Source organism: Lissotriton helveticus, chromosome 6 (assembly GCF_964261635.1).
Source record: "Lissotriton helveticus chromosome 6, aLisHel1.1, whole genome shotgun sequence".
Taxonomy (NCBI): domain Eukaryota; kingdom Metazoa; phylum Chordata; class Amphibia; order Caudata; family Salamandridae; genus Lissotriton; species Lissotriton helveticus.
In genome coordinates, this window is record NC_136067.1 from 1,251,265,708 (window position 1) to 1,251,283,503 (window position 17,796).

Below are 17,796 nucleotides of genomic sequence, written 5' to 3' on the forward strand. Positions count from 1 at the left end.
CGCTAGTGTCAGGGGTGGAGGAGGGATTTGTGCATCTGTGAACGTGATTGTGCATTGTGGGTCGGCCATATTAAAGAGGCTATGGGTGTGACGGGTCGAAGGTGCATAAGAGGAAGAGTTCCTCGGGGTAGTGCAACATGCTCCTTGAGTGACCCTTGACCAGAGATTAAAACCCAATATACATGACGAATAGTAAAAATACTGTCCATTTCATTTACATTACATTAGTATAGAAATGTTGTAATAGCATCTGGAGTGACTATAAGAGATCAGTCTATACACATTCAAATATCACTTTGCATTTGCATTGCGATAATTTATATTAACTCCAAAGAGCTCTGGATTACATATTCATGGAGAGCCCTCCATTTCATAATGTCTTTCACAGGGGTTAGGTGTATCAGAGAGTCTGGGCAGTAATGAAATCAGAGGAGGGATGTCCAGTCCTCCATCCAATTCAAACCGGTGTGGATTGAGTCCAAAAGTATTATGCATTTCAGTTCTTCTTTGTTAAGGAGACTTGTCATGCTTCCTCCTCTTGGGGGTAGTTTTAATGCCTTTAGTATTGTCCAGCGAATGTCATCCTCGTCATGGTTGGCATCAATAAAGTGCTCCACCAGTGGGGCATTTGCTGTCTTGCATCTAATACGGCTTCTGTGCTGGCAAATGCGTGTTTTGATTTTTTGTGAGGTTTGGCCCACATATACTTTTTGGCATGGACATTGGATGAGATACACAACATTACTGGTATTACAATTTGTTAAAGTGTTACATTGAAACTTGATGTTGTTGAACTCAAACGTTTTACCTTCAATGGTCAGATTACATACAATACATCCTCCACATTTCACATGCCCAACAATGGGGGACAGTCCCCATCTAGATTCAAGAGTGGAAAGTTGGACAGGACAGGGAAGGGCTGCTCTCACCAAATGATCTTTCAAATTCTTGCTTTTTTTGAAAGCAAAAAGTGGGCGTTCGATGTTTAAGACGCCCGCATTGATAACCGTCCAATGTTGTAGGATCATTTTTCTCTATCTATTAGATAGAGGGGAGAAAGTTGTTACACATGGTATCCTTTCCTGATCTTTCTTGGGATTTGGGACAAGCAGTGTTTCTCGAGGACGATACCATGCTCTTTTCAGGGCAGTTTTCACAGTTTTTTTAGGGTAGCCTCTATCTTTCAGTTTGTTGGCCAGGATGGCACTCTCTTTGAAGTAGTCTTCCCTGTTTGAGCAGTTTCTCCTGATACGGAGGAACTGCGAAAAAGGTAGCGAGTCTCTTAAAGCCCTCGGATGGTTGCTCGTATATTCCAACAGTGTATTTCTCTCAGTTGGTTTTCTGAACAACCGGGTAAGCAATTCTCCATCCCGATGAAAAATCGTTAAATCCAAGAAATCAATGGAAGATTTATCACTTGAGGATGTGAAGTTCAAGCCCGAACAGTTATTGTTCATCCAGTGCATGAAGTGGCGTAGAACATTGATGTCGAACTTCCATAACATGAAAATGTCATCAATGTATCTACGCCACATGATGATACCGGTGAAAAATGGGTTGGATGGTGTCAGAATAATCTGTCTCTCTATTTCGTCCATAAACAGTATGGCCAGATTCGGAGCAAAAATTGCGCCCATGGCGGTCCCCTTGATTTGTTGGTAGAAGAGGCCCTTGAATGAAAAGAAATTTCTGGTGAGGCAGATTTCTAGCAATTGACAGATGAATAGCGTTGGTATGGCATGTGGGCGTGGACGTGTATCCAGGATTCTTTGTATAACCTGGAGTGCGGCAACCTGTGGAATATTGGTGTATAAAGCCTCCACGTCCATGGTGCACAAAGTGTCAGTGGCTGGATTGAATGGGTGATGTTCAATCAAATTAATCATGGACATGGAGTCTCGTACATAACAGGCTGTTGAGGGGACAAAGACTTTAATGATGTGGTCGACAAAGGCACCTAGTGGTTCTAAAATTGATCCCACTGGCTCGCACTTCTTGACGTTCCTATATAATTCTTTCGTCATGATCGACCACTTAGTTGCTCTCACATCACGGCACTGCCTTATTGTGAACCCCAGCACCACCCCTGAGACCAACAATGCAAGCATGTAAAATGTAAGTAATCCTCGCCACGCAAACTGTATATACACGTGTGCACAATGTCTTCATTTGTATACGGATGCCTCATGCTTTCTATTCCTTTCTCTCTTGTCTCCATTACTTTCACAGGCGTTCTTAGAACACAGGCAAATGATTGAAATAGTCCTGATGATGATCCCGGTTCATTAGGAGCCAGGGGATCGAAACGTTGACGGTTGAAACAGTATTGCAGAAAATTCAATTGTATGCCATTCTGTAAATACTGCATGTCGAAACTTGTGTGTATTGATCACTAATCTACAAGCGACATTTTGGCTCTAAACTTCTTGCCTGAAAAACTTCTCTCTCCTTACTTCTATTACACTTTCTTCCTTGAAGGATAGGTACAGGACTGTACCCTATCAAAAGTGTGTATTACTGACCACCTCTAGGTCACCCTATTCCTTTTATTCTTAAATTAAATAATTCCTTACCCGGCTGGGTCTGGAAGCTTGATTATAGTACCGATTGTGGTCTGTAAATTCATTTTTGTGTTTATCTTGTTTTTCCTTAGGACCTTTTGTTGTCTTTAAAAGTTAATTACCCATGGTCCATAGGTACTCGTTGGGTTCCCTTGTTTAAATATAAATGACCTGAGCGTAAACGCTGGTTTGCAAGGGTTACAATCCGTCCATACCCTCTTGTGTGGGCTTCCTAGTACTCAATTCCCCATCTCTGCACTTTTCACTTCCTTACTCGATAAATCTAAACCTCTCCTTGCACAGCGAGTTGATTATGTCACTGCTTGCTCCCCTATACACTGACGACTATATTAAACATCTATGCTCTGGGCCTTCCCTACTCTCAGACAATTCTGACATCCCTAACCAGACCGACAGTACTATACCAGAACAACTAGAAAAGCTTAGAAAAAAGCAAGTCCGATTACAACTCATGGTATTAATGTTGACGGACTACCTCAAGGCAAATGTAATTCCCTTAGGCCCACATGCATCAAGCATTTTTGCAGTCGCAGACGGTGCGATTCCTTAAAATCGGCCGTTTGCGAATGCAAAAGTGCTTGTTGGGATGCATCATGCCATTTTAGAAGTCGCATCTTTTTTACGATTTCTAAAATTGCATTAGCATTTAAGAAATCGCAATTGTGCGATTTCTTAAATGCTATGCATCATTGTAGAAAAATATTCTTTTTTTAAAATTGGAAGTGCAAATTACCACGAAGTTCAACTTCGTGGTAAATTGCGAAATTGATTAAATATGCACAAAAATGCATTTTTTAAACTGTAAAGTTACACACACACATGTCCTTAGGACATGTGTGTATGTAACTTATGCTGAAAAGTACATTTCAGGGGTGCATGGGGGGGTCCTTTGGACCCCCCCCTGCACCCATGAAATTTTCTAAGTGCCACTCGCAATTTCCATTGACTCCTATGGGCCTTTTGGCCCATAGGAATCAATGGAAATTGCGAAAATTAAGTTAAGAAATCGGTATTTCTTTGGAATTCGGTAAAAAATGCGATTTTTACCGAATCCCACAAGAATACCGAAAATATTGATGCATATCATTTTGCATTTCTTAATTTGCGATTCCTTATTTTTCGCAAATTAAGAAATGCAAAAAGACACAATGATGCATGTGGGCCTTAGGCCTTCAGATTAGAAATATACCAGGCATCTTCACTGACAACCCCAAATACATATCGAACTTCAGTTATATAGGGACCACTTGTTCCCGCCATTGGTTGGTTCTGGGAATTGACATAGCCACTGAAACTCTAAAATCTTTGGAAACAGAAATTGCAGACATCCTCAAACAAATAGAGGACTCTAACGACACAACTGAGAGTAAGAAGCTCATAGAACAGGTAGACAAGACAGTTGCAGAGTTTTATAGAATTGAACAGAACAAAAAGTCGAACAAAGTTAAAAAGGACATAAAATCGTACAATACCGAAGTGACTTATCCATATTTACAAAAAGATTTTTATACTAATAGATCGTATACCAATCCCCAACACAATAGACCGTGGGGGAGATTCAATAGGCGACAGAACCTAGTGGGTTTCTCGGATACCTCTGCCGAATCATCTGACACATCAGACGCAGGTGAAGGATCCAGTACCTCTAGAAGAGGAGGAGGAGCACAACACGGTTCCACTCCTTTTTTACAAAGGGGCCAACAAGAACGGCCACAACGCGGCCGTGTCAAGAAACCCCAAAGATGAGTCAATCCCCCTGGCGAGCGGAGAACCAGGAACAACTATTACCAATGGTAATACATGACCCCCAGAACACCGAGTTGATTCCCATTTTCAACCAATTTTTCCACCTTTAGGTACCGGTACCTTCGGTAGCCTGACTTCCCCAAATTCAATACCTGACAAGATTAAAGTATCTTGACTACCTGGCAGGTTAGTGTTCTGTATACTTAGAAAGTCTGATCTGCTGGAACACCTCCCTCGGTCTGCACTACACCAGACACTCCGTCGTGCATGGAAATATTTACTTGCGGGCACACTTTTTTAGCCGACTCTTTTTTTGCCGACACCTAGTACCACCTACCTCACGGACCACTGCATCACGACGCGGTCGGAATATAGCGGAGCTTATAACAGTCTTGGCCCTGAATGACTAGCACTCGATGTGCATGCCACTCGTCCACAACCAAAGTACAATACCACGACTTGCCCAGCACTTGCCCCACTCACTGGCTCGCACTTCTTGACGTTCCTATATAATTCTTTCGTCATGATCGACCACTTAGTTGCTCTCACATCACGGCACTGCCTTATTGTGAACCCCAGCACCACCCCTGAGACCAACAATGCAAGCATGTAAAATGTAAGTAATCCTCGCCACGCAAACTGTATATACACGTGTGTACAATGTCTTCATTTGTATACGGATGCCTCATGCTTTCTATTCCTTTCTCTCTTGTCTCCATTACTTTCACAGGCGTTCTTAGAACACAGGCAAATGATTGAAATAGTCCTGATGATGATCCCGGTTCATTAGGAGCCAGGGGATCGAAACGTTGACGGTTGAAACAGTATTGCAGAAAATTCAATTGTATGCCATTCTGTAAATACTGCATGTCGAAACTTGTGTATATTGATCACTAATCTACAAGCGACATTTTGGCTCCAAACTTCTTGCCTGAAAAACTTCTCTCTCTTTACTTCTATTACACTTTCTTCCTTGAAGGATAGGTACAGGACTGTACCCTATCCAAAGTGTGTATTACTGACCACCTCTAGGTCACCCTATTCCTTTTATTCTTAAATTAAATAATTCCTTACCCGGCTGGGTCTGGAAGCTTGATTATAGTACCGATTGTGGTCTGTAAATTCATTTTTGTGTTTATCTTGTTTTTCCTTAGGACCTTTTGTTGTCTTTAAAAACTAAATATAACTCCACCACCCATCGCAGTTAACATTTCAGATATGTTCAGTAACGGCTGTCTATCAACCCAAATATTCTTATTGAGGTCGCGTAAATCCACACAGAGCCGAATTTTAGCTCCCCCATCCTTAGGCGCGATGACAATGGGCGCAGGCCATTCAGAGGCCTCTATGGGTTCAATAACCTTTAATTTCAGCAACTTATCAAGCTCCTCTTGAAGAGGACCTCTCATTAAATATGGAACGTTTCTTACTTTATGAACGACAGGTGTAGCATTTTTCTTAAGAATGATTTTATGAGCGAAAACTTCCAATTTTCCCAACTTATCAGTAAACACACTTGAGAATCTCTCCATAATACTAGTTTCAAACGTATCTACATTAAGAATGGGCAATGACATGACTGGATCTACATCATTAGGGTTTAACATAATCCCCAAATCTTTCTGGTGATGCCAACCCAAAAGATTTGAGCCTTGTTATGTCAGATACACTCGCCCATACACCTTTCTTCCAGAAAAGCTTAGTATCATCCACCTAAGCCCCAGAATATCAATGGTCTTCCCACCATAGCCTACTGTCCTGATGTCCGGTATATCCCAGGAACTTAAATCACTTTCACTACCCCATACCATAACATACATATCTTTAGATAACAACGTGTATAAACTTCCAGAGTCAATTAACATCTTAACACATTTTACCATAGGATACTTTACATTCTTACTATCAGAACTTATAAGGCAATGTGGTTTCTCAAGTTTGTCAGAACTTTCAGTGGCAACTTCTACGTCACATATTGTTTTATAATTAGAACTTTCTTCTAAAGATATTCCCTCCACTCATACCATTAGCTCTTGGTCAATCTCACATGTATTATCACCTTCATACGTGTCATCAATTTCATGTACATATTGGGTTTTGGCATTGCACACTTTCGCAATATGTCCCCTTCTTCCGCATGCTCTACAAATAGCGTTTCTGGCCATGCATTTAGTACTTGATGCAATATGTCCAGGAGCACCACATCTATAACACTTAACAATACGTGGATTGGGTTGTGAATTTACATTGGTAAAAGAAGTTGTACCAAATGCTTTGTTGGACGGTTTCTTCAGAAATTTCTCCTTATACTTTGTAACCTTAGTCTCATTAATACATGCATGAACTTGAGAATCTTTAGAATCATTAGACTTTGTATCCTTAAATTGCAAATCTTTTGACACTTTCAACGTACATTTATCCATTACCTTGATCCAAAGATCAGTATTTTCTAAACCTTTAGCTATTTGTATAGCTTCATCTAGGGTACAATCTTTAATAAGTAATTTTTCTCGCACTCTCTTGTTGTTGGTGCATCTGACAATTTGATCACGAATAAGTGAGTCAGCTAAATTCTCAAATTGACAATTCAAGGATAATCTTCTGTTAACGCAGCTACATAAGTACCAATATCCTCTTCTTCTTTCTGAATACGACAGAAGAATTTATGCCTCTCTAGCACCGTGTTGATTTTTGTTATGAACCTCTTTTCTAACATTTGCAGACTCATGTCGTAAACATTGGTAGGTTGCCCATTTCCCATCCCTAAGGAAATTTCAGGCAAATTTTCATATAAACGCCGACCCTCAACACCCAAATGATGAAGTAAAATTGCCTGTTTGCGAACAGGACCATTTTTATGAGAACCAGTGGCTAAGATGTAGGTTAAAAATATTTTCTTCCATTCTTTCCAGGATATTGCAGGTTCACCTGGTGTAGGAAGAAAAGAGGGTGGAGCAGCTAAACTCTGATCAGCCATGAAAAATAAATATGAACCACAGATTAATGAAATAACAGCAACCCTGAAAAAGAAAGAAGGTTAAAGAAAATAACAAATTAAAACAACACAGTAAATTGTAAGAAATAAATGACACGAGATTAAATAAATGACTCTGTTGCTTGTTATATTGTAGTTTCCAATGTCTTTAGTTGAAAAGGTTCCATATAAAAAAAAAATTACGTTCTTACTGGCCAGTTTAATTGAAGATTAATCCAAACAATTCCCTGTTTGCCTTATTTGAAGCAAAATATAAGCCGTTTAAAGTTTACACTTCGCGAACGTGTAAACGTGCTGTAATGTAAATTTCAAAGAACAACTGGAAACACAGTACAAAATGGCCGCTACGTAAAGTTCACGACTTTTGACCTTGCGTGCACAGCGTCGATGTCATCAGACAATTGGACATGTAATATAGAAGCTGATTGGGCAGAATGTAGAAGCTTGTGGGTTGTCAAGGCGCTCAGCTTCAAAAAGGCAGCGGCCTCGGGAATTCCGGTAAGATTTACTCGTTAAAAAGGCATCCTTTGAAAACAAAGTTGAAGGTTAATGAAAAACGGCTTCTAGCGCAAAGGAGACAAAAATTAGATAATGAGCCCAACGCTTAGTAAGACACCAAATAAAAAGTACTTCAAAGTGATTAAATTAACCAGTCTACAATCGGTAAAGTACTTAATAAAAATTCCAGTAAGTTCCAATTCACGTTACTAAGTGATGTTTTCCAAATCCAATAAATGTTGATACATAGCCAGTACACAGTATTTTCCACACAATAAAAGGAATGATTAGCTTAAGGCAAGGTAATCCAAGGCAATGAAGATTAACGATTTAAAAGGTGAAATTCAATCCAATTATGTTCCGAATGATCCTCAATTAGAAAGAAGATGTTGATTGAAGAAAATCAACGAAGGTTTGGAAATGGAAAAAGTACATACCAATGAAAATGATGAAATCTTTCATAAATGTATACCCATCACAGGTACCATCCAGGGGTGAAGGTCTTTGAAATCTGTCCCCTGCACAGATAGGTCCTCGTCGCCAATGTAAAGATTGCTCCAACTCAGGAAAGAAGTTGAAAGATCTTTATTGGTAGTAGAAGAGAAACAAGACCTCCAGCTTCAACTCTGTTACTTAAATGTCTGTCCACAGCTCAAACATCAACATTCCTGTCTCCTAGCAACTACATAACATTCCATCAGTAGTAAAACCCAACACTGAGCTCGGTTAATTGAATCTCGTGGATGAGAAGAGATTCTGCTCTTATCAGGAAAGCATCCAAGGTACCCACGGTACTTTTACGTTTCTCCATCGATGGTAAATTTTTACAAAGATCACAATAGTTATTAAACACTATATGCTCGGACTTACAAATCAAGTTGTAACTGTTCACTTAGACAACAAATTTAGCAGATAGGTCCAAGGCCACTTTCTTCATCAAATTAGAAGTAAACTACCACCGTTGGGTCAGTTTAACGATAGTTCTTACCAGGCCTCTTGATAATTCAGCTCGTAGGAAAGCGCCAAGGGACCAGGCCCTGCCCTGCCCCTGTCTGCCCCTGACGGCCACAGACAGCCCACCCTTTGCCCGGGCTTCGCCCGGCATGTGCCCGCGCGCGTCCCGCGAAGCAGGTAATCCTTCTCGTCCTTGCTCCGCAGTCCGAAGCATCATTTGATCAATCATTGTGCCAAAATTGCACTTGATGGCTAACTCTTCCAACCTTGTTATTAATTGATCTACTGGCTCCTGTGTTTTTTTGTAGTTGAGATTAAATGTATGCCGCTTTATCACTACATTCAACTGTTTACCATAGTATTTCTCAAATCTTCTTTTTGCCTCTATATAAGTGTGTTCAATTGCCTCCCCATCTGCACGCATCACTTCAGGCAAAAACGTAAAAACATGCTGTCCCTCCTTACCTAACGCGTTGAACAAGGCTTTTTTTCTTGGTCGAGAACCTTAGACCATAAATAGCCACTACATAATTTTCAAAAATTCTAATCCACTCTATTGAAGGTGACCCAGCTTGAGATAAAAACAGCTGCAATTTGGTTGCTTGCCATGGCCATAATGAATATATCCTAAATTTACAATGAAGTCCTGCAAATATATGCTTATGGATTCTTCCTGCAATGTCACTGTCAAAACTCTTACCTAAGTCTTGCCAGAAACAGCATGCAAGATGGGGAGATCCCAAATTCCCCTATTCACCCATCGTGCCCAACATTGTTAAAACAACAATGGTAAATCGGGGAAAGAGATAAGGAGAGAAAAAAATGTCCCACTGTGTCTTCTACTTGTGTGTAAAACCAGGCAGTCAGGAGGATTCCTCCATGAAACGAAAAAGAACAGAGTATATGATAAGTGGAAAGAGATATGAATGCTAAGGATAACAATGATATCGCTGTGTGGAGTAAATACCTGGGCAATTCTCCTCTTCCACTAGGTAATCAAATTGTTTGGGTGATATTTATTGGATCTTGTCTAAAAGTAAGGAAAGGAAAAAGAAAATATCAATGACATAGTGCCCAATATCATTATGTAAAGTAGGAAATGAAAGAAGAACAAGTAGCACCCACCTATGTGATGAAAGGAATTAACAATTAAAAAAAGGAAAACTGAAGAGAACCACGTTCAAGCTGCTTTGTATCACCCACAAAGCAATACATGGAATGGGGCCTCTCTTCATCAGGAATAAAATCACCAAACACCAGGCTCTAGAGTGGCACCTCGCCTCAAAATACCAAGATACAAGAAAAAAACATTGGTGACATATCCTTCTCTGTTTAAGCAGCCAAAATATGGCCAAAATATGGAACTCTTTGCTCCCCGACATAAGATCCACCAACAACCACCTTATCTTCAGAAAACTAATCAAGAATTGGCTCTTCCCCACATAAGCACCATACGCAAACAGAAATATATAGCATATCCCTCTGTATATATGCATTTATTTGTGTTATAGGTATGTACCTATATATGTGTATTGCTTTGAATAATTATGTTGAAGAAAATGAATATAAAAATACATTTTTAAGTACAACACTTGAAAGCTAGAGTTTATCGAATGCATCTTTAATCTACTTATACTTACTTCCTTTATGCATCTATATGCCTTCCATGTACTTGGATCTATGCATTTATTACTTTCCTCCTCAAAAAAAGCATATTCAATGCAATGCACTTCCTTATTTCTCACCCTATAACTCTATCAATATCTTTAATCTACATATACTTCCTTCCTTTATGCATCTATACACTTTCCATGTACTTATAGATCTATATATTTATTACTTTCTTCTAATTCAGCATATCCAATGCACTACCCTTTTTCTCACCCTATACCTCTCACAATATATCTTCTACTTCAACTATCTGACCCAACTCAAACCTCTTTGACTATTCATTCTAATTCACTAGCCTATTTCTCACCCTATACCTATATCAATATATCCTCTACATCCACTCTCTCATTCATCTCAAACCAATACCACTATGACCCCCAAAATAGCCCATTCTAGACTCTCCCCTACTCTCCCCTACTCTACCCCTCCTTGCACCATCTGACACGTTTTTACAATACTGATCCCCAAACACAAGCGTTTCTATACTCTTCTCTCTGACTTTTCCCCTCCACTTCCCTTTTTACTCATACCAAGCCTCCCACTATGGCTAAAACATAAAACATAAAAAAAGATATCTAAATCCTTCACTCTTCTATCCCTCCACTATCCTTTTCAATCAAAATAACAGACTAACATGTCCACTTATCAAATTTCGTATTTCACGATACACATTCACCACTAATCCTTTATGGGTACCGAGTAGCGTGCTACTCACCGGAAAAAGCACCTCAACACCTCATTAGGAGTAGCAAGCACTATATAAAAGCAACCCTTTTTCCTTCTTCTATTTCTCCGCTATCCTTCTCAATTAAAATAACTGACTAATATCCACCACTCGAATTACTTTCATATTTCACCATACTAATTCACCACTAATCCTATATAGTTTCCATAGTAGCGTGCTACTCGCAGAAAAAGTGCTTCAACACCCCATCAGGGGTAATAATCGCTATACATATAAGAAAACTTCTGTCCCTCTTCTATTCCTCTGCTACCCTTCTCAATCCAAATAACCGAATAACATATCATTTACCACTCAAAATACTTTCATATTTCACTATACTAACTCAACACTGATCCTTTAAAGGGTTCCGGAGTAGCGTGCTACTTGACAAAAAAGCACTTCAACAACCCAAAAGGGGTAACAAGTGCTATATAAATGCAAACCTTAGTCCCTCCTCCATCCCTCTGCTATCCTTTTCAATCCAAAGAACTGATTAATATCCACCACTCAAATTTATTTCTAATTTCACTATACTAATTCACCACTAATCCTTATGGGTTCCGCAGTAGCGTGCTACTCACCAAGAAAGCACTTCAACACCCCATTAGGGGTAACAAGCGCTATATAAATGCAAACCTTTTTTTCCTCTTCTATCCCTCTGCAATCTTTCCCAATCAAAATAACTGACTAATATCCACCACTCAAATTACTTTCATATTTCACTATACTTATTCACCACTAATCCTTTATGGGTTTCGGAGTAACGTGGTACTCGTAAAAAAAGCGCTTCAATACCCCGTCAGGGGTAACAAGCGCTATATAAACGCAAACCTTTATCCCTCTTCTAACCCTCCACTATCCTTCTGAATCCAAATAACTCACTAACCTATTCGCCATTCAAATTACTTTCATATTTCACTATACTAATTCAACACTAATCCTTCTTGGGTTCCTGAGTAGCTTGCTACTCACCGAAAATTTATTTTGACGCCTTGTCAGGGGTAGTAAGCGCTATATAAATGCAATTACAGTTACAATTTCAATAAGTACTCCAGCTATCTGCTAGATATGAGCTATTAACAATGTCTTGTGCTTCCTTACTTCAGGAAGTAGTAACAGAGTAATCCTATACCTTTCTTTTTACAGGAACGCCAATAAAAAAAACTTAGGATAAGGCAGATCCCCAAAGAGGAAGGACAATGCACAGATAAGTAACTTACATTCCCAAAATTATTGCATTGCACCGGCCTGCATTGTGCGCTATCACCCCAATGGTGACTATTCCTAATCTCTTGATTTAAAGGACTAAGGAATTCCAGAAACCATAGTGCTGACTGCTAGCAAGGACCACAGGAGCAGGAGATGCGGTCGAGGGGAAACTGTTGAATACAAGGCTGGAGAGATGTGTTGGGAGCCCAGGAAGCCGCGAGTGAAGGAGCACTGGAGCCACACTGAAGACGGAGAAGTAGGAAAACTGCAGAGATACGTAGGGGACCCAGTGAGCTGCGAGTGAAGAAGCACTAAAGCCACACCAAATACGGAGTTACTGCGACTCCGACAAGGACATTAAACACCATGGTGAGTAAGCCAGAAGCACTAACAGGATCCCAGAGCCCTAGGACGCAAAGCGTTCTAGTGCAGGATTGAAGAGTTCTATACTGCTGTAGCCACCTTATTAAACATATTGGTTCACAGCAAGCATGACAATCATTTCCTAGAATGAAATGTATTCACCCTTTTGAATGTATATCAAATTCACAATAACTCCCTGTAAAAATATGCTTATGGATTCATTCTGCAATGTCACTTTCTGAAATGAAATAAATTCACCCTATTGCCCTGAGAAAATGTATATGCACTGAGTTCCTTCTAATTATATTTATTTAGCTCCTGCTTTCCTTTAGTCCTTTCTCCATGTCCATTGGTCTGGCTCCTTCTTGGCATGTTGAAGAAGCATTCAGGTGCTGCAAGGTTTAGTTCCTCCTTCATATTCACAAGTCAGGACGCTCCTCCCAATAGCAGTTTGCAGCAGGCTCTAAGACTGAAGAAATCATAGAACCCAGTTTGACCGTCTCTAAGCTGCCTCTGCCCCGCAGGTACAATTCGGGCACCCTAACACACAACGTGCAGACCGAAGCATTGTGTGTGGGAGTCACAACACCTGAGCAAATGCTGGCTCACAATGCACTTACGGAAGTGAATAGTGTACATGTGCGCCTGAATAAAATGCTGGTCACACACCACCTTTAGGCAGCACTGAATACAGGGTCACTCGCTGGGACCTTTGATGCTGTATCATGCAGCTCAAAATACACACACTGCCCCTTTACAGGAGCACCTTTAGGCTACACTGGCACAATACAGGGTCGCGCATTAGGACCTTTAATGACTTATCATGCGGGTGAAAATGTCTTACACTGCCCCTCAAAAGTGATGGTTCTGCCATTAAATCACCACCAAGCTTGGCGTGTATGCTTTACAACAGTACTCACATGCTGCTCGGGCCAATAGGCATAGTGCCAATATTGGCAACACTTCTCAGTTCTCATGCAGCAACATACATAAATAAACCACAAGACACCTTCTCAGTTTCCGTACAGCAAAATACATAAATAAACCACAAAACACTTTGTTAGTGAAGAGAATTGCTGCAGGTTTATTTGCATAATAAATGTCAACATGGTGGGTTATCTTACAAGCGATCCAAGGGCAAGCCAGACCCTATGCCGCCTGCGCGCCTGATGAGCCAAATTACACCATGGCCGTTCCCAGTTGGTGGTTACCAATTTTGGGAGGGGCCACCCCTCCCATCACACTTACTCACACCCCTTCAAAGGGGGGAAGAACGTTCCAGGCAGCCCCCGGTTGCTCAGGTCTACAACAGCCCATAGGACTAACGGGGCGCCGTCGATCTTCCAGGGGACAATGCTAAGACATCCCTGGGTATACTTGACTTTGCAGCCTCTTTGTGCTGCTGCATGTAGTACCATTCTGTACCTTGCAGACTCCGGATCACCCTGTAACTCCTCCACAGCTCTGGGAGTGGCCACCATTACATCCTGGGCCCCCCACAAAGTTAGGCATCTTTATCTACATCTTGCTGATTACCGGGCCTCTCCCGGTCCAGCCAAAACAAGTCCAAGCCCATACAGAACCGGAGGCCAGCATGCCCCTTCTGGACAGGTGCCCACATCCCTTCTAAACTCCCTGTGGACTTTAGACTGATAAAACCAAAATCCCTCAGTTCAGGGATGGATGCATAACTTACACCAGGGGGAATTCAATTCTGGCAGCAGGACACTCCTACCCTGGAATTTCCAATCACTGCCGCCCAGCTTTCAGAACCCAGTGGGGAGAGACATCCCCCCTGTCCGGGCTGCTGCTTCTACGGAAGCTCTTCCAGTGGCTGCAAAATTACACCACCCCTTCCAGGGAGGCTTAAGGCCGGCTGTCCCCTCAAATGCCTTGGGATTCCCATTGCCCTACCTGTTAGCATGTCCTGCTGAGTCTGCAACTTGGAGGGGGAGTCTGCATCAAAGGTCCTAGTATCTGAGTTACCCGCCTCACCCAGCCCTTCTTGTATATGAACCCTGGATGTCCTAAAACAATTGGTTTGGTGTTGTTCAATCTTAACATTGCCTGACTGAAGAGCAATACCTTTGACAAGCCACTCCTGACAGGAAGTGCCAATACGGGTGGAAGTAAGCGATATCAATCCCGCTTTATTTCCTCTTTCACCCAGTTAACTGTGTATACCACTTGTCAGGGTAAGTCCATCGCATTCAGCCAGTCACCACCCTAGGTGACGCCTTGCCCTCCCAAACTTATGCTAGTATACCTGAGGGCAACTATAAGTATAAATACCTGCCCTTTTTTTAATACTGGGAATGCCAAGTGTTCTTTATTACTTTATAGCCCATTTGTGCTTAACCCAGGTGACTCCCCAATCTTATAGACCATAGCACACTTGTTGGATGAGAACTTCCACAACCTGCATGGCTGCCACCAAAGGCTATAGGGTGGGAGAATTTGCCCATGTTATTGTTACTCAACTCAATGGTACTTGTTTTATCGACCTCAGAAGGATGAACTGCTAAGTGGACCTACCAGGATCCAAACCTGTGACCAGTGGTCGAACCCAAGCCCCTTTCAGTTCTGCCGCTCCACCTGCCTGTGAACTTGTATCCCAGGGCAGACTTCAGGCACCAAAACCCATACTTGGACATGCCTGAGCTAGAAACACACATCTAAAAGGCCTGCCAACCGGCTAACCACCAACATTGTAGTCCGAATGTTCGCTGACAACTCCCAAGGAAAATTTGCTTAACTGAAGCAACTGGTAACATTTCAACAATTTAATCAATTTAACCTAACTATGACTGCAAAATGTGCTCTGGTAGTTGTCCGTATTAGTGCTCCATCCCCTCCATATCAGCCCTAACAAAGGCACCCTGCACCCTCTTGGGAATGGCACACTCATACCTTAGCTGACAGAAAATGCCCATTTGTGTGTAGCCCATGAACTTACGTTTATCACTGACGGTATACCAGGATTATGTTGAAACTTAGCTGGCTCTACCTCTGAGTGCACGTTGCACCATCACAGGTATGTCTTTGTCTCTTCAGTTTCTGGCTGCAAAGTGTTATGACATTGCCAGCCCCAATCCCAGGCAAAATAAAAGGAAGCGTTACTGCTACCCATGTGAGCCACTGCTGGTGCTAATGAAGGTACAAATAACACCAGTAAACTAGATGCTGCACTATAGCATTAGAGGGCTATTGCAGCACTTCTTAAAGTTCATGGCTAACCTACTCACCGTATGGCTGAGACAAGAGGGCTGAAAATGTAAAACCCAAAGAGATGATCGTTAGATCTACCCAACAGGGAGTGATTCTGTGAAATGAGGTAGGGCCACCACCACCACTCCTGCATGTGAGTCAGCCCAGGCTTACTTTGCCATGTGTATTTGGGCAACCACAATTCACTGGCATCTAACCTGTGCAGTGTCCTGTTCCGTGCAGACCCCCTCATGCTTCCACTGGGCACCTCTTCCTGATGTGCATTACCTAGGTACATAGTCCCCTTGCATGGCGACCTGGCTGTGAAACAGTACACCACTTATCCCATAAGTACCGCTACCTGCCTTCGCTAGAATCTTGCCTGGCAACCCTTCATGCCCAGATATACCAAGTGATAATGGCTCTACTCGGTCAAATGACCCGACCACACATCAACCCACAGAGACAAGATGCGGCCTGTTAACCTGCCCGCTAGTCTGTGGATAAAAGCATTAAAATCATCAATGTATCTCACACTGTTGGAACGTAGCCACCGCTTCCTGATAATACTGCGAAGAATATCTTACACCCCCCCCAATTCTTCATAATTGCTGGCTGTACTGCTAAGTGTGCCCAGTTCCTACACTGCTATTCCTTTACAATTCTTACTTTCTATAACTGCAAAATCAAGGAGATTGTATGCTCCAGTTCCAATGTTGAAACAACTACAATGCACGCTGAACTTGTCAGGAGACATTCAACCTCTGTCTTTGAAGCGCAGCAACATTGCAAGTCCAATGCAGAGTTGGATGCCCCTGTAATTACCCTGAACTTAGATGCCCCGGACTGCTGGTCCTATTACCAGGAAAAGTAAGGTGGTTCCCCCTGCTAGTAACATGTGTGTGCCCCCGGACACCTGCATCATATAACATGTGAGACCCCAGCTGTTTTAGCAGTACACTCCAAGTTTGCCAACTATACTTTTACTCAAAGCGTCAGGCTCTTCTCATTAGAGCAGCTGCCTATTTCCTTCAAGCATGCCACGGTTGTTGAAATGCTTGTAATAATCCCGGCCACTGGATGCCACCTCCCAGTCCATCCTTACATTGTGCATTGTGTCACCTTCTGTACACTTGCACCGTATCCTCATGTGTGCTTGCACCCGGTGTCACTTCCTGAGTACTTGTACCTTTTGTCACCTCGTGTTTAACTGCCCAGTAAAATCATGGTAACTGCACAATGTTAACTCATGTGTAACTGCCACAGTGTCACCTCATGTTTAACCGCACCCCGCGTCACCTCATGTGTAACTGCACCCCATGTCACCTCATGTGTAACGGCAGACCTCGTATCTCATTTGTAACTGCACACAGCGTCATCTCATGTGTAACTGCGCACAGCGTCCCCTCCTGTGTAACTGCACACCGCGTCCCCGCCTGTGTAACTGCACACAGCATCAGCTCCTGTAGAACTGCACATCGCGCGTCACCTCATGTGTAACTGCACATCGCGCGTCACCTCATGTGTAACTGCACACAGCGTCACCTCATGTGTAGCTGCACACAGCGGCACCTCATTTGTAACTGCACACAGCGGCACCTTGTGTGTAACTGCACATAGCAAGAACAACAGTTGATGGACAGAATGTAGAACAATGTCATACATTCACCCCAGTACTCAGATCTGGTCCTAAATCCATCGTTTTTTTGCTCACCATGCCATTCCAGTTTGAACCCAGCCATATGCAAATCAGTCTTGACCCTGTGCCCCATGGGAACAGTCCAGCCCGAACTGCCAAGCCAGGTTCTCCCTGGACTGGAAACAAGCATCCAAGGACCGGTTTCGGG